Source organism: Anser cygnoides, chromosome 1 (genome assembly GCF_040182565.1).
Source record: "Anser cygnoides isolate HZ-2024a breed goose chromosome 1, Taihu_goose_T2T_genome, whole genome shotgun sequence".
Classification (NCBI taxonomy): Eukaryota; Metazoa; Chordata; class Aves; order Anseriformes; family Anatidae; genus Anser; species Anser cygnoides.
Genome location: NC_089873.1, coordinates 70,145,706 through 70,167,868, shown reverse-complemented (window position 1 = coordinate 70,167,868; position 22,163 = coordinate 70,145,706). Strand labels below are relative to the sequence as shown.

At 38.2% G+C, this 22,163-nt stretch overlaps 1 long non-coding RNA gene across 3 annotated transcripts in view; it reads right to left on the bottom strand.

Moving 5' to 3' along the window:
- LOC106030880 (uncharacterized) overlaps window positions 1-22,163 on the bottom strand; it is a 48,209-nt gene that overhangs the window by 14,237 nt on the left and 11,809 nt on the right. For all 3 annotated transcript variants that reach the window (XR_010832367.1, XR_010832368.1, XR_010832369.1), the window contains exon 2: window positions 2,020-2,089. This is a non-coding gene — a long non-coding RNA (uncharacterized lncRNA). The remainder of the gene's footprint in view (window positions 1-2,019; window positions 2,090-22,163) is intronic.

The following is a 22,163-nucleotide window of genomic DNA, read 5'->3' as shown; positions in this document are numbered from 1 at the left end:
ATTACTTCAATGCATCTGTTGAACTGCACAGCACTGATGTAGTTGCACACATTCTGAAATGAAGTCTTTTGTTGTTGTTTCTCACTAAATAGCTGTATCTGGAACATGTAGTAATTAATCAACACATAATGAATGCATTCATGTTTGAAAATCACAAGAAGGGGAAATTATTTGCAAGAGAGATACTGTGAATAGAAATCAACTTAAAAGTAACAAGGGTTAGAATTAATTCATTTAAATAAAATAACTGAGTAATCTTTCACTTGCAGAAAGATGTATATAGACATGTATAATGAATGCATTTTTTAGTTATATTTCAAATGACAAGTTGCAGAATCAAAATATTTCTTACAGAATTATAAGTAAAAATCACCTGCACATAAAAAGCTCCAGCTGAAAAGCTCTATTTTAATTTTATTCTGAGAGAAATACTCTCAGTGTTTCCACAGCACTTCAGAGACCACAAAAGCATGTTAGCCAAGTTGTTTGAACTCTCGTCTTTAAATGAAGCTGCTCCAGTGTCTCAGAAGCCACTGCACATGGGCAAGAAGAAAGTTGTATTACATTTATGCTAACTTTGATTTTTTAGGGGCATTACAGTATTTGGACCCACAGGTCTCCATTATGTGGGATAATCCCCTTGCGGCCTTCCCATTAGCTAAAAAGACAAGGCCGGTGGGGAGGAGGAGAACTGATCTTGATTGTATTTCCTCAAACGTTTGAAAAAGGTTAGTCCTCCTGATAACTGATGAATGTTTCCCTCTTTGCTGGAATGTCTCCAACCCTCCCACTTAATCTTAGAAGACTACGATAATGTCTAGTTTTGTCTTTTCAGAAAATAGTTATCATAAAAAATCTCTCTTCCCCTAAGCTCTCCCAATCCTTTTCTCAGTGTGAAATGTAATTTATTCAACTAGGAGTTCTAGGGGGACATTCAGTTAAATTCCACGTGACAAAGCATAGTGCCTGTTTTCCAAGTAGCAACTCTCTATAGCTGACTGTGAACAATAACATTAAGACTGTAAGATAAAGAACTCAGAAAAACACATAAAAAGCTAAAAAATAAAATAATAATAAAAAAAATGCTGCTCCTCAAATTTCACCTAAGTCAGCTGAGAGAGTTTATCTATTTCTCTGTAAACCTTAGGAGGAAAAGGCACAAAAGAAAAGAGTCTCTCTGGCTTGAGAGACTAGCAAAAATTCACAGCTTTGAGAGATTCTTTATATTGGAGGGAGACGTTGAGAGTTATGATTCAGTTTGCATATTGCACCCAGCTGTTTTTCCTAGCTTTCTACTTTCAACAGACTTTTAGCAGGAGGTAGTTGGTCTCTTCATTTACAGCAAGGTGGTCCACAAAGCTCTGGTGTGACCTACATGTGGACTAATGCTCTTAGCTGCAGATCTATCTCCTCAGCACTTTTTGTCACTTTGAGAGAACTTGGTCACCCCTCCTGCTGAGCTTGTAAAGGTAGTTTGCCCATTATTTGTCTTTAATATAAACTCCAGTTCTCTTTGGGTCTGTTCTGCCTGTAGTCAAGCAGTTCCCCCTGCAGTACAGCATGTAGGCAGTTTGGCTCAGTTCAGTTACCATTCATTTAACAGGCATTTAAAACAATTATATTATTACAATGATACATAATAAAATAGAATACAAAATGGATGGTTTAGGGCTCAGCAGCATTTTATTAACAAGGGCATTCATTTAGATCAATCTTCTAATGTTAAACTCATTTTAAAAGGGCCATTAAAAATTGACTAAACAAATAGCTATAATGAACAATTAAAAGTTGCTTGGGTTTTCCATTCACTACCTCTCTAAAATACCAAATTTCATCTTGAAAACTGAAAAAAAAAATCCATGTAATTCTTATGAAGAGATTCAAGCATTTAGATTTTCAGCTATTAATAGATAGCATAGCTGGAACAAATTATAACGGGATTCAAATGTAATGAAGACTCACTTTTACTTATTTATTTATTTATGGAGGGGGAAGATAAGGATAGCTTGAGCACAGTACCTGGAAATCCTGAATCTGATTTGGCATCTCTCTAAGTTCATCAATTGATATGTGGTCTGTCCCTATTTTCCTGTTAGAAAAAGACAGTTTCACTTACTACAAAGGAGATTGTAAAGAAGTGTCATTTTGTATTTCAGTGCCTTTGGAAATATTTGCACATTGGTATTTTCAGTCAGTGAGCTATCTTGTTCATGTTTCCCCATGGAGAACCTAGGATCAGCCTTCATTTCTTGAAAGGATAAGGTGATATTAAAAATTACATTTTTCATCACTTTCATCTTTTCCTGCAGAAAACCCTTTCATTAGCTTAGAGACTCGTTAGTTCTGATGTTTGAAGCTCTGCCTGTTTTACTCAAATTAAAACTAGAACCTTTGTAGGTCAGCCTTTCTGGTTTTTGTTTGTTTTGAGAGGACCGACATTGTTCTTTCAATCTCTTAGATGTTTTCAGGGGAACCTAATTTTGTCTACATCACTTCTCAAATGTAAATGATGTTTCAGAAGATACTGACTTCCATTTCCTTCCTCTGAGAGCTCTCTTCCCAGCCACCAACTTTCTTTTCTTAACTCATTTGGATATTTTATTAAATCTTTCAAACTTAGATTAAGGAAGAGCATAGTTTCTGTGCATAGCATAGCATAGCATTCTGTTTGAATGCTTACATTTGTTTCGGACACAGATGGAGGGAAATTTACTCCTTAAAATTATATCTACAGATAATCTTGTAGAAGAATGCTGTTTCTTTCTTCCTGCCAATTGAAAGCATCATTTCTGGCAAGTCAAACAGAACTGGAATATCACTGGTTCAGACAGACAGGCAAAGCAGGCCTTGCTTGCACGTATGTCTTTTTATTTCAAAGAGAGGTAGTAGTATACTAGTTATATTAAGTTTCTGCATACTAATATGCCCTCACCTTCACTCTCCCACATACTTTTTGCACAGGCATTTTATGAAATTTATCAGCATAACTCCTAAAAAATCATAGAAATACCTACGTAAGCTAATTTTTAAATAGAGTAGGATAAAGGGGTTTAGAAGCTGTGTCATAAAGCAGCCTTTGTATCATGCTAGATTTCTAGCTCTACTTCAGTCCTAAGGAAGTCCCTCTGGGCAGGGGGGGCAGGAGAGAGGGATGGTATTGTTGCTTGGCATGCACAAAAATGATAATGTTAAGTTATGCATAGTACCTAGAAGATTTTCTCTGTTGAGACACCTATTAAACATTTTCTTAACATGGGTAAGAAGAGCATATTTGGCAGGGCCCTTGTCCTATAGAAGCCAGCAAGTCAGCAGACTTTAAGCTTTCCCTTCTATGGAGAATAACAGAGAATAGTAATTCCAGGAGATAACACCAAAGCATTGGACAATTTTTGGTACAGCAAAGATAAGGTGATCCTTGCATAAAGGCCTACACATCAGGAAACTGAAGGAGTGGGGCTGCCCTATGAGGGGGCATGAGAGGGGAACCAGGTCCATGCATACCCTTGCCAATACATGAAGTCCTACAAGGCCAGGGGGGGTGAAAAAAGCAGGTCCACACTAACAGTCCCAGACAAGGCAAGGTAATGAGCCAGGTCTGGAAGACAGAAATACCTATCAGAAGTCTGAGGTCCAACCCAGAGACAGGGCCAGAGGCAAGCTGCCTGAAGCCTAGGCTCCAGGCCCATCCAAGGAGGATGAACTGTAAATCAGGACAGCAAGAGGCAGGGATGGACAAAGGCACCCCACCCCTGCAACACAGGGCAGACAGGCCATGGAGACCCCAGCTGAAGTGGAACTCCTGGGTGTGGATCCCAGGTGAGTCTGCTCATAGCTCTTAAAGTCTATCAGTGCCCTCAGGGCCTGATACTGCATAAAACATAGCATAGCTTCACTTAAAGCATTGCTCTGTTGACTATGGTATTTTGCAGATAGGGACCTGAGATGCAGAGCATAGGGCTTTTATCCAAATAATGTCTCTGAATAATAAACAGGACTTAGGAATAACACGAGCACCAATTTCAGGACAGATATTTTCACATTGCCTGTTGTATCCTTCGGGGTAACAGGTCAAACATTTTTGTATCAATGAGTCAAACTTCAAATCTTCTCAGTTAACGACTCTACCTTACTTCAAGCTATTTACTGTTCTTACCAACATTCTAATTAAAAACTACATTAAGAAGTGGGGTCCCCAGCACAAGAAGGATATGGACCTGCTGGAGTGAGTCCAGAGGGGTCCATGAGACTGATCAGAGGGCTGGAGCACCTCTCCTATGAAGACAGGCTGAGGGAGTTGGGGTTATTCAGCCTGGAGAAGAGAAGGCTCCAGGGAGACCTTATAGCAGCCTTCCAATACCTAACGGGGGGGCTGCAGGAAAGCTGTAGAGGGACTCTTTGTCAGGGAGTGTAGTGAGTGGGCAAGGAGTAATGGCTTTAAACTAAAAGAAGGTAGATTTAGATTAGATACAAGGAAGAAATTCTACACTTGGGGGGGGCGGGGGGGGAGAGGGAGGGGCGGCACTGGAAGAGGTTGCCCAAAGGAGCTGTGAATGCTCCATCGTTGGAGGTTCAAGGCTAGGTTGGATGGGGTTTGGGCAACCTGGTCTAGTGGGAGGTGTCCCTGCCCATGGCAGGAGACTTGGAACTAGATGTTCTTTAAGGTCCCTTCCAATCGACATCATTCTATGATTCCTCAGAATGCCATTACAACACTTAAAACTCAGTTATTCTTTACTGTATTAAACAACAACAACAACAAAGTCTGATGAAGAAGCAATGAGGAGCTGAAGTTCAGCTGCTCAGATCTTGAATGTTAGTCTGTGTAACCTGCTCCAGCATCATTAATCTATGTTTTTCTCCTCTAATTTGATCTCTAAACTAAGTGCCAGTGACTTTTCTTTTTTAAACATGAGCTCAACCAGTTATATCTGTTCTCCAGATTATTCTCATGATGAGTATGTATTCTGACCCTGTTTGATTTTCATATACTACTACAGCTTTATCATGCAGGATAAATCATTCTCAACTCATGTGGGAAGTCCCACTTTGAAGTCACTGGGACTAATTGTGTGTGTAAAGTAAGCGTGATACAATATGCATAAGCCAAAGGTACTTAATGTGCAGTAAGCTGTCCTACTTTTGGTAGAATTGTCCTAGTTTTCAGCATTTTGCTTTCTTCTATTCTTTTCATTTCTGCTTTCCTCTAAAATAAATTGGCCAAACATCCTACTTTTTAACATATTACCTTTCTTTCCTTGGGGAAAGTAAGGATAATAAAGCATACAGGGAACTTACAGAATATTCCTCCAGGATACTGGATAGTGTTCATGCTGTGTTTTTTGTTTGTTTGTTTTTTAAATCACCCCCAATATTCATTTCAGTCCTGGAAAATACTAAAAGTGGACTTTTCTCCAGTCATGCTTTGCACTTAAATGAATTGGTCAAAGCAGCTTAAAGAAATTTATAAAGCTTAATATTGCTGAGGACAGGTATAACTCTATGTGTAAACTTGACTTGTTGCTGGAGCAGGAAAGGTTAAAGGATTTCCTTGTAGTCGTACTAGTCAATGATAAAAACAAAACAAAGATCAAATTATGCTGTTGCCTTTCTCTAACCACCTCTGCTTCATGAGTTTTTGTGTTAAGACCTACAATGACATGGTACAGTTTTTACTATGAGGCCCATTGTTGTTTTGTTCATATATGTAAAGGGGAGATTTTTTATAACTAATAAAGAGAAATGAGTAAGGACATAAATAGGAAAAATTATTAGCTAATCACAGTTTAAGTGCAGACATAGTTAAACCATCGCGAATGTTTTTCCATTCCAAAGTATGCACATATTAAGGACTAATTAAAACGAATTACTCAAATTGCTAGTAACTGTGATGAAAATGAAAACAGTGTTGACAAAGTCAACGTGATCATAAGACCAGGGCTGAACATTTCTATAACTTCTCTTCATCCTGTTACTGCACCCTCTATTCCTTTAATTCTAGATTCCTAAAGCTAGCTTTGTTTCCAAAAATAAGTTTTTTGTTTTTTTTTAAACATATCCGTAATGTTGATGTTAAAATCTGTTCAACTTAGTTTTTTTCTCTAAGAATGCCCAGTAAGAGTGGTCCCAAATGACCTTTTAGTTCGGCAAGACAGACCTTTCACCATTCTCTCCACTCATACATATTCCTCTTTCCTACTCCCTCACACCAGGAAATGGTCCTCACTAGGTTTCTTCTCCCACTCCCGCCTGAGTGACAGACTGGTGCCCTTCTCACTAATCAGCTGTAAATAGTGTCTGAACTGCTGTTTGTGATTACATAATTCATGCAGGCAGAGGACAAAGCCTTTGTGTTAAAATTAGTATAATGTGTATTAAAACTGTATAATTTTTTGGCTGTTTTTACGTTTGTTTGTTTTTTTTTTTTTTCTGAAATTATATCAGCTATAAGTGTGACTCACTGAATTCAAAGGATTTGAATAAAATTAAGTGCCAGTTTGATCATGGTTGTAATATGACAGAAAATACCTTGTCTGATTTTTCATTTATATCTACAAAAGAAATTTTCATCATTCCTCTTTTACTCTGAATTATGAAAATCCTCTTAGCTGGCTATTATGCAGAAAAGGAGAACATGTATGTGAGGACACATACACTGACACAGGAAACTCAAATATGTATTCTTTACAGTATAGAATTCTGGATGCTGAAGCTAAGGGCTTAACATCACTTATTGAAACACTGACCTCATCTCACAGAATTTGAGCTGGACAAAGAATTAAGAATTTAACAGGACAAAAAGTTGCTGGAAATGGGGAAAAGAAAAGACCCTAGGATATCAAAACATGATGCAGAGATGCAAATTGAACAATACTTACCGAATTCTGACACTAACCTCTGCCAAAACCACAGTGCTGTGAATATAATAATCTTAAATGTTTTTAACAGATTTATGAAGACAAATGAAGGTACTCAAATTTTCAGTAAATGAAAAGAAAAACAATGAGAGATGGGAAAAATCCAGATGGAAGGATGTCCCCTTTCTAGTGTCTTTGCATAGAAATTTACCAAGTTCCAACTTTATTTTTTCCCCCAGGTTGTACTAAGTTACTTCTAATTCTTGAGAATGGTGCCAGCCTATATTTCTCTATTTTTTTATTTTTATTTTTTTTTAACTCCAGCTTATTTATTGCCATTTTCTTAGAAAAGAACAATAGCCAGGGGTGGAACTTTCCCATCCTAGATTAGCATATTACAATTCTGGGCAAGAAGGATCTGTTTAAGAGCAAACTGTCTGGATTATTTTGAATGTTGCCCTTGCAGAGACTTATAATGAACAGGAACCTTATTTGCTCATTTGTTTATTTGTAGGAAATGTTTATTACAGAGTTGCTGAAACCTGGGCACATTTACAACAAAATAGGCTAGCAAACCTTTTTCACAAGTATTCAGAGCCATCCTGAAACAATGGAAAATCCAGCTATCAAAGAACTGCTGAATGTGAATCACTGACCTGTATCATACTTTTCATGACTTTGTATCATACAATTCTGTTAGCCAGCCAACTTTCTGACATGCTTTCCTCCAAGCAACCTGACTCAAGTATTTGCAGCTTAGGAGACTCCTGTTGGGATGCTTCTTTAGAAGTATATCAAGCAAGGTATTACTTCTTGTCCATCAGCTACATCCTTTATCTTTAATAGCTAGTAAATTTTGCATACTTACTGGAACAATTAAGTAGCCTTTTGTCCTGTATTTTGCTCTCTAGAGTTATACTAAAATTACATACAAGAACATTCTTCCTAGCAGAATCTTTCCCTCAGCTGTCTTAATTGAATTGTGCCCACACCTGTCGCTGAGAGCTCATCAGCAATTTCAGTATGTAAGCTAGCGAAATGTTCATATCAGCTCACTGAAATCCCTGTTTCTCAACAGAGCTTTATTTAGAAATTCAGCCCAAAGTTCAGAAGAAGGTTGCACACCAGAGATGACAGTCAATAATTCACTTATGAGTAATCAACCTATTTCTCTAAAGAATAACACATTCTTATAGTACACTATACTATTAATTAGCCTTTAGCTCTCACTATATTGTTTAATATGGTATTCACCAATAAATAGCATGACCAAATACAAATTAACATACTAGTGCCCTCTACTGCACGTCTTTACAGGAAAGGGCTAGTTCAGTCAGCAGTGAAGGAGCTCCAGGTCAGCTTTTTCATTTATGTACTGACAGAGCTTTGTTCACCAACCCGATTCCCTCTAATTGAACCCAAGCCACCTCCATTATGATTTCAGACTCATGTTTTACAGGCCCACCTCATCAAAAGGAATGATGGGAGCCATCTGCAGTAAACAGATGCAGGGCCAGATCTGTGATAGGTAGCCAGTGAACTGCCTTTCATCCCAAAAGTATTCTCAAAAAAGTCTTGCATTTAAGGGTGCCTAGCATAACTGGTCACTTTCCAGCTCTTCCAATGACCAGTCTGAGGACAGGCTTCACAAAACCCTTCACAGCATTGCTCAGGTCCCACAGAAACAATGAGGTTTGCTCACATAGGCTAGGAATCCCCAGCAGTAGTTGTTCTAGAGCCAGGTGTGGTATACTGGGTGCTGTGGGTGCTCCAGGGTCACTGGGTGCATTAATAGACCCTATCACTCTTATCTCCCTTTAAGCGAGGCTTCCCAGTGGATCCACCAGGCTCTCATACTTCACACTCGTATTCTCTGGGATCATCTCCCAGATCCTCCTGTGTGAGGGGAACCCCCACAGCCTTAGCTGGAAACTCCAAAATTGCTGCACACCTTGGCTCCTGTACTTCATGCCTGCCTGGCAGAGTTACCACAGCACTGTCACCTGGGAAGCGTGTGCTGCAATGCTTCCTCCCGAGCACAGTAGGCCTAACTGCTGTTACACCTTCTGGCATTTAGCAGAGCCCATCATACATCTGTCTTGACAGCCACTGTCAAAGAATTGCTCTGCAGGAAGACTTGCCAAATGCTTTCAATCCCACTAGACTTCTTTTTTTTTTTTTTTTAATATATATTTAGTCAGTAATCTGAGAAATGAGGTGAGTCATTCAGGCAGCTTGCAAAAATTGACCAGCACCTTGCTGTTTTGGCACCATGTTTAAAAGAATTTATCTAGAAATGGATAACTGAGAGGAGCCAAAATAAATGTAGGTGGAAGTAGCTGGTTTTACAGACAGACTCCCTTCCCCAGTCTCACAGAACTTGCACACGTTCAGGCTGCCAAACTGAAATCTGGCTGCAGCGTCTGCTCCTTCCTCACAGATGCAGGCGTGCCCTACAGGTTCCTCACCTAAAGAAGCCCAGAAGCAAGCAGTACAGATGATAATCACAAAACTAGCAGTTTTGTGGCAGCTGTTGTTTTTCCTTACACATCCCAAACTTGGCTTCTTGCTCAGCAGTTAAGCTCTTTCTTCTCTGCTATGAGCAGGAATGCTGAAACTGATAGTCGATGTCCCACTTTACTCCTGCCATACCTGATCTCAGCTTTAGTTGGGGTTTGCCCAGTTACTAACTTCAGGCTCTCTTGCAGACATTAACAGACTTTTGACATATGTGGTTGTTCCTGGACTGTTCCTGATTTTTTGCTTGAATTTCATCTTTGCTGCAGGCTTCCTCTACTCCTCACAGCTTCTGATTCTTCTTTGCTTCCTAGAAATGGCTCCTGCATAGCAACACGTGCACTGTTATCCTACAGAGGTGCACTACGGGATCATTGCATATTACACTTCGAAACACCTCCTGAGAATGTCAAAGATTAATTGCTGCTACAGAATTCACCAGAAAGTAGTTAAAAGTACACATCTCTCCCTATTCAAGCACTTTTAAACCAGAATACTTCAGAAGTTCATTATCAAAGAGCAAAGAAAAGAGTGCAGTGTGTCTGAACCCTTCTGGACGCACAAGGCTCCTGGAGCAGAGTTGCTGACATTTTTCATTGAAAATTGGAAAAAGAAAAAAAAAAAAAAATCTACCTGCAGGTTGCCTCTAACTTCCTGTTCGTAGTCAACATAGTAAACACTATAATTCTGTTTTCTCCTTCAGCAGGAAAACAGCTTTTTTTTTTTTTCCCAGAAGAAATTTCAGATCTACTCTGAGATTTTCAGATGAAAGAAAATAAGACACCTTATAAAGGTTCTTAGCAGAGTTGCTGTGCCTTTTGTGATCATGAATTGATGAAAGCTCATTGCAAGGTTTGCTCTTCCAGAAGGCCCAGAGCCAGATGCCATAGCCCACAAAGAGGTCAGGCTTTGGGGGGAGACGTTCTGATACTGTACATCTCCTGGACAGACCCTATCTAGAAGTGCTCCAAGGAAGGCCTGGCAGCAGTTTAAAACTTCTCCCCCAGTGAGATCTTAAGAGAAATTGCAGTAGTAGTTCTGCTTATGACAATGCAGTTAGTGTAATTGAGACCAATTTGCATCCTTTGTGCAAGCTCTCTATGAATCCAAGTTAGCTAAGGTGAACACATCCTCTATTTTACTATCTATTCCTCCAAACGGTAACACTAGGCACTGACCTGCATGTCACACATTTGTCAGCTAGGTCCTCAGGGAAAGAATTTTAGTATTTTATTTAAATTTCTTAGGGAGAGAACTCCTATTTTTATTCCATTTCTATTCAGAAGGCAATATTATCGTCTTACTTCAGTGAGGCTATTCGAAGATGAAAGACCAGATAACTGGTAACTGTAATCTGTAACTGCATTTAAGCATCTAAGTGCCTTTGAACACCCGATCCCTGGAAATACTGCCATGTAAAATCATCAAGGTACGAACCAAGGTACTAACCTTCTACAATAGTTATTTCTGTTTTATTCCTGCTCCTTTTATTTCCTCATGCCCTGAGCTTCTACTCAAGGTGGAACAAGCTCGTAGGTCACGTGCAATCACAGTAAGCTCTGTGGGCTAGATTTATTATTATACCTCTCTACAGATCCAGCTAACTGGCGATGCAAACAATAAAAAGACTGCAATTAAAGTGTTGGCACCTGCAAATGTTATCAATCACACTGTGATTGATAATTGTAGTGATTTTAAACAGTCTTTCCTCTACACAAAAATGACCGTAGTATATCTCCAGATATCACACTTTCAATAATAATTGCTTTATAGAGGCCTATATCTATTTTCTACCTGTTTTTCCCCCCATGAAATTCATCAAAAATTCATCAAAAGCTGTGTTCATTTCTTGAAAGTATTTTAGCTGACAAAAGTATTATAGCTGACAAAAATAAAGTAAAATATAATAAAAATAAACCAAGAATACCTTCATGCAGCACTCTGTTTAAACTATACTTCTTTTGAAAGTGTGACGAGAGCAAAGAGAGAAGGGGGATTGTGATACAGTTTGGCATATAAAGGCTGCATGTTTATAGCTTTGCAAAGAGTTGCGTGAGTTCAATGAGACTTAAGATAACACCACAGTAAAAATGCACCCAAAATAGCCACCGATCCATCATTTTGAACGTGTTTAAGTAGACAAGGTAGATGTGATACTTTTTATTGGAATGAGAATATTTTAGAGCATTTAAGCTTCAGGACACAGAAATTCCTCTTCTGGATGTATTATTAAAGATTAGATGAATTATTCTTTGTTCAGTAAAAGATATCATGTTATCTGTACTGTCTTAAATTGGCAGTTTATGCTCTTGGACCAAGACAGCTACACATATCCTTTGCACACTGACAGATACTCAAATTTTCCATTATTCTGACTAAACCACACAGTATTAAAAACAACTCTTTGAAAAGAAAAAAAAAAAAAAAAAAGTATTCCTAAAAGGCAATTTTACACAAAGATTCAAGGCTGAATCAGTTCTACAGCCAGCAAAAATGCTCACCAAAATCAAAGAGAAATTATGTTCTGAGCGTGCTTTTTCAGTCCTACAGAATACAAACCAACCCATTTTCTAAATCTTTGTTCCTCCTTTCTCTGTTTAAAATTAAACTCAATCTTTACAAATCAATAAATCCACAAAAAGGCAAGGATGGGTACACGACAGAAGTGCAGCAAAAGTTTGGGCTTATGAGAGCACTTTTTGCCAAACTATGATTTTGGTACACAAAGCCCTGGAATCTGGAGACTGTTGATCTACTAATTAGGCTACTTGCTAGACTACCATCTACTGCTACTATCCTCTTAATGACCTGGTCTATGCTTGAGAATGCAGGAACTTTGATATTCCTCTGCATCTTTACAGTAGAGTTCACTTCCTCCCCAGGCCCAGAAGTTCAATGACTTCCTCAGTATTCTTAGCACCATGATACAAAAGACAGCAAAATCTGAATAGAGGAAAAAGAAAGAAAAAGTTCTTACATGAAACTGTAATCCAGAGACACTTGGAACAATGTTTAGACACCATCTAAGAAGTAATTTCCTCTATAATTTCTTTAAATTGATCTTATAAATTCAGTTTTCACTCAAAGTAACAGAGAAAGGGAACCCATGAGAAACTTTTGTGTGTACACATATTTGTGCACTCTTCACCCTTTGTGGGTAGATAGGGCACTTTTAGCTACTCTGAATGGAACTTAACAAAGAACTGGCACTAAGTCCAGATGCAGTGACTACTATCACCATGCCAGGGAGGAGGAGGATGGTGTTTCCCCAAGCTGTGAATAGCAGTAATCGTTTAGTGTCATGACATAAGATGTTTTTACAGAATCATTTTGTACTCACAAAATCAGAACAATGGCAGCAACCATGCCAGTAGGGAAGAGAAGTGAATGGAAACTTTTAACTGTAACCTTTATTCATTTCAAAATATTCTGACAACAATTATGTTCTGTAAGTAGTGGGAAAGTTTTATCATTGTTTTGTTTTAGCTCCAGGGGATGGATTAGAGCCTTAACCTTTGGGCTGGGAGAACATCAAGACTTCTTCCTGGAACTGGGAGTCCGTCTCTCAGCAAACTCAAACTTTCATTCTTAAAGAGTAAATTGCAGAGGTAACATGCCTGCAGGCACGAGGAAACCAGTTAACATTGCTATGCAAGGATCCCTACAACTGTGGTTGGAAAGGGTTGGGAATTAAGGTAAACCTAATTTGGTTTTTATGCACTTCTGTACTTGATTTATCTTTTTATGTCCTCTTCTCATTATTCTAGGTGCAACAAACAAATAAACAAAAAAATAAAAAGATATCCCTTCCACAAATTCCACCCTGGGACATTAACTAGTCTAGACCCTGCTGAGGGAGCATCATTGCTGCAGGTCCCAGGCCTGGACGGGACTGACACTTTTTTTTACCATTGTGGTCTCTTCAGCTATCTGGACAGTCACTGCAAACCAAGTTCTTCACCCCAGCTCAATTTTTAGCAGCCAGTAAGAAAGCAGCAAGAATCCAGGAACTAAAGGAACAGCAGTACTGCCAGTGCCTTTCACTCAGAACTGAGTGTATAAATCAGAGTTTCAGGTTGCATATTGAAGCATGATATGGCCACTATCTTTCGTAAAACTAGATAAGTAAAAAAATCCCTACTCATTTTAGGAGACTAAAAGATGACAACAAGCAGACTCACAGATTTTCCCTCCTCTTGGGGGCTAATGAAATGACCAAATATGATGAGTCATTAAGTAAGAATTTCATACTGAATTTCTTTTAACTTCAGTGAAGCTTCCACTAATATGGAAAAATCTTCAGTCCTTTGGACTATTGTTTTACTGGAGCAAAAATCACTTCAAAAATGGCTGAAAGAACATTTGAAGTTTATGGACAGGATGTAGCCCCTGGCTTGCTTTTATTTCTTTTCTTTTTCCAGTTTTAAGTCCACTGTCCTGCTTTTACCAATGGGGCCCTGCTTTTACTTTGTATCTTCACCAAAAAAAAAAAAGTAACTCACTTGCATTCTATTCTTTGCTCGCAGCAGCTTCACTGACACTGCATTCCTGCTTTTACTGTCCTTTTGGGAAGTAACTCTTTCTCTCAAGTCCCAGCTTCTTAGCTTCTCACTTAGTCTTTATAGCTTTCACATTCATCACATGCTTTGAGGAAAGACACCAACCCACTCAAAGAGAAAAGGGAATTGCCTTTCCCTCCCTTTCATTAATCCGTTGGGCTTCAGCTGCCCTTCCTTAGCTGCTACTCCCACAGAGGTGAAGTGCACAAATAAAAAGGCACAGGAATGAGAATTTCAACACTCCTTAAAAAACAAACAAAAAACACTTTAAATCTTTCTTCAGATTTCATAACCCTTTCTTAGGAGCTGAGTGCAAACAGTGTTAATTTTATTGCACAGCTCTGTGCTTTCCTATAATGATCAAGCTATAGTGAATTTGGAGTACTACTGCCAAAAGCATATTATTTTGCAATCCATTAATTCTGTAGTTTGTATTGACCATGTACGCAATGATCAATAGGAACACCAGCTCATTTCAGTTTCGCATACATTTCAAGTCAGAGTCTTATCAGATATATAATGCTTACTGACAAAAAGTCTTTCATTACAAGCTATCCAAGTGAAGCAGAATTCAAAGGTTATTTCACTGTTCCTCAAGCCATGACTGTAACTGAAGTGTCCTGTCATTTAAAAGGATTTTTTCCAAATATCTCTGCAAGTTTAATAAAATGTAGATCTACTGATTTCACTATCACAGGTTCTCTAAGAAGACAAATAATAAGGAAATATGTGATGTCTACTACTAACACATGATGAAGATGAAATTTCGTTTATTAATTGAAGCTACAGTATTGTAGTTTTAATACTCTTCAACATAAAATACAGTGGAACAATGACATGTAATGCTCGATGATGCTTAAATGTAAATCATGCATTTTGGGACTGCAGTCAATGGAACTACTGCATGGGAAAAGGGTACAGGACTTGCACAGCAAGTTTCTTGGGTACAAATACATGGTGCCTTATTTGCCCTCTCCAGGCTGATGTTCAAGGAGTATCTTGATAAGACTTCACAATGCCCTGATCCCACACACTGTGGAGAGCTGCTTGTTTAACTCACTAGTTTGGTGAGCTAACTAATTTAAGATACCCCTAGATTTGGTGCGTGAAAGTACCCTCTAGGATTTCTACATACCATCACTTGGGAGTAGCCAGGATGCTGTCCTGTCATTCATCATTCAGCCTCGTGACTTCCACCTCCTTTATTTGCGTTTCTGACGATAACATGAATCCTTAAGTGGACTTCAACCTTTTGACTTCTCTCTTGAGCAAGATTATAGGATCCAATTCTTCCTCTAGCTACATCCAAATAATCTTGTTCATATCAGAAAGGCTTACCCCGGTTTATGGGAAGAGACCGCTACATTTGACCTTTAATTTAATCAACATTGTAGAATAGTTTAAACAAGAAAAAGCACATTTGATAGTAAATTGCTAAGAGTTACCACCAGCAGGCTTTATCCTGAAAGTCAAATGAAAGCACCGAAAGCACCTGCCTTTACACAAAGCGCAATTCACACGTCCTCATCATGACACTGAAACGCATATCAGGCATTTTTTATAGGAAAAGCTGACAAAGCTAAGCAGCAGCAGATCTACATTACAATCAATAGCTCAAGGTAGAACGGGCACCTTTTGCTAAGTATGTTAACAAAGTCACAGCAGAAATTAATGTTCAGTGAAAGTTCAGTAGTGACCATTGTTTCAACGTATTAGTCCACAGCAGGAAGTCTTCCTCTAATTTTGCAAATATGCACGCTGACAAAACACAGGATGATTGGTGGCTGCCACATGCTATTGAACATTTTGGTCTAGATCACTGTAAGGCAGATGCAGTAGAGACTCTGAATCTGCACTGCTCCTTTCATGTAACTCACCATCAACAGCAATCAAGTCCATATAAGCATTACAAAGAGAGAGCTGAAGCCTCTCCACCCACGCAACAATGTACTGATGCAGCAGCCAAGTTTGCAGCATCACAGTGCCATACTGTGAATCCAGTGAACTGACGTGCACAAGTCCAGATGCACAGAAGCAACACACAGCTACTACAGTGCATCCACCAGTCCAACTAAGTATCAACGTAAGAGGTATCCTTAGGTTTTTGGCACTTAATGGATGTTCTGAATTTCCAAAGCTGAGAACAATGAGAGCTGTGGATTATACTAGTCCAGCTGAATGAGCTCAACTCCAGCTAGAATTACAACTATGTTCGTTCATACTGTGTGAAGTTGTTATAACACTTAAAAAGCTCTAAAACATATAAAATGTGTTCATGGGCTTTTTAATAGCATGTTAGATGTCCAAATAGCTGTCTCCAGCAGACAAGAGGCTAGTGCAGCTCCCACAGACTCAGCTAGATGGAGGCTCCCTCCTTAACATGTACTATCAGTGAGACTTCGCTGCAGATCTGCTAAACTTATTCTACAAAAGAAGTAAAGGTATGCTTAGCCTTCAAAGTACTACCACTTCTTGCTACATGGAATGATAGTTTTCTACACCCTGGAGAAGAATTTGGCCAACCTTGAGAAGGAGTGAGAATTCATAACCTTTAGCACACCTTTCAACTGAGCTCAACTTTCCAAAGCACCTCCAAAGAGCTCCCAAAAACCAACAGAGGAACAGAGCCCTGCTGCAATGCCAATATCTCCCTCTGTTAACAGAAAAGGACCACAGGCGTATCTGTTAAAAGTTACAAGGTGAACTGTAGGTTTGTTTGATGGTTACAGACTTCCATAAAACCACAAAGTAGAAGGGGACAGAGATCTGAGATATGACCTGGCTTATAGTTCAATTTCAGCGGCACCAGACTGTTCAATCTGATTAACCTGAAATGGCAGAAGACACTTGAGATTATCATTTTCATAAGCTTTTTGCTGTCTCTCAACAGCTCCAGTTTGTGGCTGGCTTCACTTGAATTCCCCGCAGTCCTGCCTTCTGCTCTCTGCATAGAATTGAATTAAATTCTGTGAAAAATAGCAAAGACCATAAAATGTAACTCAAAAAAAAAAAAAAAGGTTTTAGCTATTTAAATAACATCTGACACTTTAGTGCACAAAATTTCTATACCTTTCCTACACTGTTTTTTTTTTGAAATAATAGATAGCCTTATTTCTCCTCACAGAATTAATTTCCCATTATTTTAACTTAACTGTCAAATTAGATATAATTTTACTTGCAATAGTAATTATGTACAAATTGAAAAATATTTTACTTTCTAACAAAGACAGTAAACTCTTTGAATGTACATCACTTTTACCTAGAAAGAAACTGTGATGAGTTCAACTGACTCATCTTGTGGTTTCTAAAGCTTCCATGGCAATGTAGCTCAGCAACAGTAATATATGTAGAGTATTTATCTGAGCTATGAAAAATAAATCTACGCAGAACATACTTGATTTTATCTGCTTCTAAAAAGCCCCAAACTCAGACCAGGTTTAAAAAAAAAGGGGAGGGTACTGCATAACACTGTATAGCGTACCTGGATTCCACATCAGTGAAATTCAACTCTTGAACTAAAAGCTTTGCAAGTCAGGCCCCAGTTATGGAATGGATCAAGTAAAGCCTCTGAATGTGAAATAGTACTAACTCTTGGTGAACCAAACCATCTTGCAGGACAATAACTTGTTACCCATTACCATAAAATCCTCATATTATCAGTAATTTACAGCTAATCTCTTACAATCCTCCATTCAGGGTGGGATGTAAAGAAATCTCTTAACATAAAGTGTTTCTTCCCCTTCTACAGAAATTTACCCAGAAGAACCACAAATGAGAAAGGACTCAATTCAGGCCTAATGCGTTAGACTGTGTCTACTTGTGTCAATTCAGAAAACACCCAGGAATAGAATAAACTGTTGTCATTGATATCCTGCCCTATTGCATAGACAGTGGTTGGTGGTACAACTGTTTAGAAGAAAAGTCTGCGTTAAATAACAGTCATAAAAATCATTCAATGAGTCATAATTAAAATAGAACAAAACACATAGACCAACTCAACATACTTATCGTAATTTATAATTAATCCATGGCTACATAACAAAACTTTATGCTCAAGATGCTGAGCTCAGAGTTAATGAGCATGTACCACTCTTGCATTCCTTGGAAGCAGCGGTTGTTCAGCACAACTCGGAAGTAGGCCAAGTAGATTTAAAAAAAAAAAAAAAAAAAAAAGAATCAGTCTATTACTCTGGGAAGAATTGCAGAATTGAAAGTGGAATTATACAATTTGTATTTACTTTTAATCTCCGAAATCTGTCATCACCTAGAAGGAATTGATTTTACAAAATGTTATTCTATATCAGTTGAGAATTCCATCAGCGTGCTTTTTTTTTTTTTTTTTTTGAGACTGTAGCTTTTGTTGCTGTTGTTTAATTTTGATTCATAAACAATGGATTTCAGGACATAACTGTGAAAAGCAGACATGCCCCAACTGTCTTCCAACACATGGGAGGCATCAGCAAAACTCACAGCAAAATATGGCCTGTATCAAAAAAGCCCAGAATAAGTAAGTATTAATAATAGACTTCCAGTACTCCAAACAGTACCTTGCAGAGATTTCAGAATTGTTTATAAACCATAAATCTTTGCAAGATGTACTTCTTTACTATGCAGCAAGGGACGTTTTGTCTTGAATATAATCTTTTGCATCTAGACTTTCAGGTGCTTTAACACAGCTGGGTGAAAAATAGCATTATCTGCAATTTTTAAGTGAGAGAACTGAGACAAAAGATGCCTGGCTCAAAGTCTTCTACCAGAGCAGTGGCAGAGCCTGAAACTTGGTTCATCTCTCCTGATTTTCAGAGATGGCTCACTGAATTTGGCACTCTGGGAAAATAGGACAGGTTCCTGGAAATGAATTTAGAAAGCTCAGCGTCTGTTAACATAAATAATTAATTGAAAAATGACTACATCAACATTTCACAAAGTTGCCTTGAATGCTTTTCTTACAGCAGGTGTGTTCAAGGAAAGTCACAGAATATCTGAACTAAACAGAGGAGGAAGAAAAAAGAAATACTGCAATAGCCTGTGGGAATGTTAGAAAACAAAATGCAGCATCTGCGACAAGTCAACAGCCTACAGTGTTCAGAGCTGAGACCTTATTTTTCTGATTGCTTCAGAGGAGACTGTGAATTTTGGCAACTTCTTTTACTGACTCTCCAAATTAATAGTTTTCCAACACTGCAGTCATATGATATGGGATATGCTTCATAACCTGTCTTTGCTGGAGAGAAACCTGTCCTGTGTGTGCTTAACTCAGGCTGGATGCCTTGGTTTCAAACAGCAGTGAAATCTGAATTTTAAACTAAGTTTACAGTAGAAAATGAACCCTATAGGAGAATCTGAACCTCAGTCCACCTATTTACTTAGTTAAAATCCAAAAAACTTGTTTTATTGCAGTTTTAATCCAGGTTAACTATGCCTTCACTTATCTGTAGGACAAATACAAAGCTGATGTCAAGATAAGTGAATACTCATTGGGTACCACACTATATATGCATGAAATCAAATCAGTACCATTTTGAACTACATGCTAATAATATCAAGATAAATATAGTCCCTGTAACAGTAACCCTATAACTCAGCCATAACTTCAAGTTTTTCACTTTGCTTTTAATATCTGTGCCTGAGGCCTGTTTTGGCTAATCCATAGATTTGTTTTAGAAAACAAATTAAATCTCAATGGCTGCTTTATTTGGGAATTCTATCTACACCTGGTGTGTGTGTGTGTTGAGTGGGAATGGAGAAGGGAAGAAGTACTAGCCACTGATGCCTGTAGATTATAAAATCTGCAGATTATATCACTGATTTATTCACAGCTATCACTAGGGACATTTCCCCAGACTTTTTATAAAAATAGAGCAAAGTCTTCTTACCGGCGTGAAAATCTGTCTCTGTCACCTTCATATTTGTTAATGTCAAATTTACAGAGATCACCACATCTCTGAAAGGGGCCATTTGTAGGGGTGAAGGAAGAAACCAAGTACCAATAAAACTTGCTCTTGCATGATCCACTATGGTTTGGGGAAGATTAAGATTGCATAATACTTTCGATTTATATGATCTTGTTTGAAGTCCAGGAAAACTGTAATGAACTGAAGCCACCAAGACTAAAGTTCCCATGTTGACTGTACACCTCAGGCTGAATTTGTTTGGAAATTCTCAGCCAAAGTTGTTTGGTCATTTCTAAATGCAAAGTCAGGAAAATATCTGCTGTTATTTGACCCACGTCATACCCCTCCCCCCCAGGTTAAAGATTTCAAAAGGATTCAGGTACGAATTTCTCAGGTCATTTTGATATTGTGAAGCATGAATCAAATTTTGAAGCACTGAACTTTTGAACTTTTGGAAGGTGGTGGTCTTATGTTAGAAGACAACATTTCATCTCCGTGAACCAAAGTCCAATTGAAACATGTCACAAGCATTTAAAAAAAATAGATTGCATACATTTAGCAGAATTTTCTTCAATTTTTCAGTGTAAACTCCCCCAGAGATATCAGTACAGAGCATATGGCCAGTATTTCTACCTGCTGGAGGATGGGGATCTAAATGTCCTCTGTGTTCTTTATTCCCCCACATTCCAACCCTGCAAGCAATCTCTGAATGTAACACTGACAAGAGACTTCGGGGCAGAAAAAGAGAGGATTGGAGAAGGACAGACAGCTAGGACAAAGGAGAGAAAAGACAGTGGGGCTGGCTGGGGAAAACTTGTTTTCCATGAGATTGAGTAGACCACTAAGAAAGACTTTCTGGTGTTTCAATAATTCCTCCATTTTGCTTTGGCCTGTCAGAGAGCCAGGGAAGAAGCAGAATATAATTTGCTTCTGAAACACTGAACTGTTTGTGCTGTGGAAACAGTCTCTGCTTACCGAAATGAAATATTGCTGAAATTACTTTTGGTTGGGTAAAAAAAGCAGTTGTTGGGTGCTAAGGAGAAAGATGGAGGGAAGATGTATCAGATTGGATTTGAAAGAAAAAATTCCTGGAGCTCAAGAAAATAGTCATATATTTGGAACATTGTTTCTTGGCTGGGTCTGGTATCAAAATAAATAGTTCTACAAGAAGAAAAGGAAAACTCTTCTTGTGGCAGATGAAAGCTGACTAGAGAACTGGATTTTAAGCCTGCCTCTGTCAAAGGCTGAGTAATCATTAAAAATATATAATTTTAGTAGTAGTCTTTAGTACTGTGCTTTGTTTTTTACAGATGTCAAACTTATGATTCTGCAGAAATCCTAGCTGTAACTCATACTGGAGAGCTAGGAACGGGAGGAAAAATAAAAGATTAGGCTTCTCATATTAGGTATCAAAAATTAGTATGTAGTTTCAACTTAATTCTATATGGGCTTCATTTTCCTGTGTATAAAAAGGTAATGATATCAACCTCTTACATCACAAGTTCAGGGTGAATATAAAAGAAAGCCTATGCATTGCTCAGACACTTGATAACGGTCACTGCCAAAAAGTAAAAGTAGAAATAAATTCTCTCCTCAGACAGGGCTTTAATGGTGTACAAGAGGCCAAACAATGAAGTTAATACAGGATTACTAGATGAGCAGTATCCATTTTATATATGAAATGGAGGAGAGATCCTGTCAGAAAAGTACTATAGGATCACAGTTAAAAAAGGTCTCATATATGGCAAAGAAGGTGAAATAAAACTGTGTAGATGGGAGTGTAGAGGCAGGGAATTTATTTGTGGATGCTTCATTTTGCAGGCTTCATATAGTGTTGTTATTATTTAATCCTCAATGATTGTTAGTATTTTGAAATCTACAGTGAAAGAATGGGCAATTTCTACACGCACAGATATAGCCTCTTCCACTTGACTTAGTTCTTCTTTTAATTGACAATGCAGAGTCAAAGCTAGGTCATGCCATAATAACAAGTGCAGACTTGCAGAGAATGCATATTCCCAGTTGTATACAACCTACTTGCATCTATTATAGTTCACTCTGAAATGCCTGATTTTAGATTGATACTTTTAACAAGGTCCACAGTCAGCTCCTGCCATTTCAGTAGCTCCTCCCATTTCAGTAACATTTCAGTGTACAAAAATAACGCTCTTAACTTCTGTATCTTTCTTAACAAAAAATGTCAAAGTAATTTGTCTTTTAAATGAGTCTTTCCAACTCTTTTGAAGGTAGTTTTTCAGATGTGAAAGACCCAATGGACTGAAGGATGTTTACACCTTCTCCAAAAGAATGTTGAATTTTGTGACAAATGTCTAAGGAAT